This window comes from Fukomys damarensis, unplaced genomic scaffold (assembly GCF_012274545.1).
Source record: "Fukomys damarensis isolate Sample0158 unplaced genomic scaffold, DMR_v1.0_HiC HiC_scaffold_7, whole genome shotgun sequence".
NCBI lineage: Eukaryota > Metazoa > Chordata > Mammalia > Rodentia > Bathyergidae > Fukomys > Fukomys damarensis.
Window position 1 is genome coordinate 19,019,324 of NW_022900919.1, and position 342 is coordinate 19,019,665.

Below are 342 nucleotides of genomic sequence, written 5' to 3' on the forward strand. Positions count from 1 at the left end.
GCCCCGGGTGGGGGCAGCGAGGGGGAGGGGCGCAGGCTCCCACCAGCTCCTCGGCGCTGGGACCTGGGACCTCGTTTGCTTTGTGACGCTCCGAGGGGACGCGGGGACCTCAGGATCCCCGGCGCTGAAGGCAGCTCGGGGCTCCCCGGAGCTCTGGGGACGCCCGGCTCCATCACCAGAGCGTAACAAGGGGACCCACGCGCCCCGTCCCAGCTCTGTCTGGCTTCTTCGCCACCTTCCGGAAAAAGTGTCAAGTACAAGTTCAAGTTCAGGGCCAGGCCCCGGGGGCGCCGAGCCGGCCGGGCCGCCTTTGTTCTCCGGTATAATCGCTCCCTCACCCCC